Raw genomic sequence first — 322 nt, 5'->3', positions numbered from 1 at the left:
TATCAAACTGTGTATACGTATCTCGTTCGTTTTCTACAATGATATTGTAAAAATATTATACAAGCTCGCATAATATTTCTAATTTTTTCATTATCCCAAATATTTATTTCAACATCCACTCAAAAACTGCCACGTCACCGTATCTTAAACATTGTTGTGAATCTTATATAAGATACCATATCTTAGATTTTAATTACCATTTTGATTTAAATTAAATCCCTAATTCATCTAAGATACACCTAACATCCTACCATTGAGGATGGTCTCAAAGGCTAAGTACTCTTAGGTCCATTTTGTAATAAATCCCTAAGTTGACATTTTG

The sequence above is a fragment of the Capsella rubella genome, unplaced genomic scaffold (genome assembly GCF_000375325.1).
Source record: "Capsella rubella cultivar Monte Gargano unplaced genomic scaffold, Caprub1_0 scaffold_3, whole genome shotgun sequence".
Lineage (NCBI taxonomy): Eukaryota > Viridiplantae > Streptophyta > Magnoliopsida > Brassicales > Brassicaceae > Capsella > Capsella rubella.
This window is presented reverse-complemented; position numbering follows the sequence as displayed.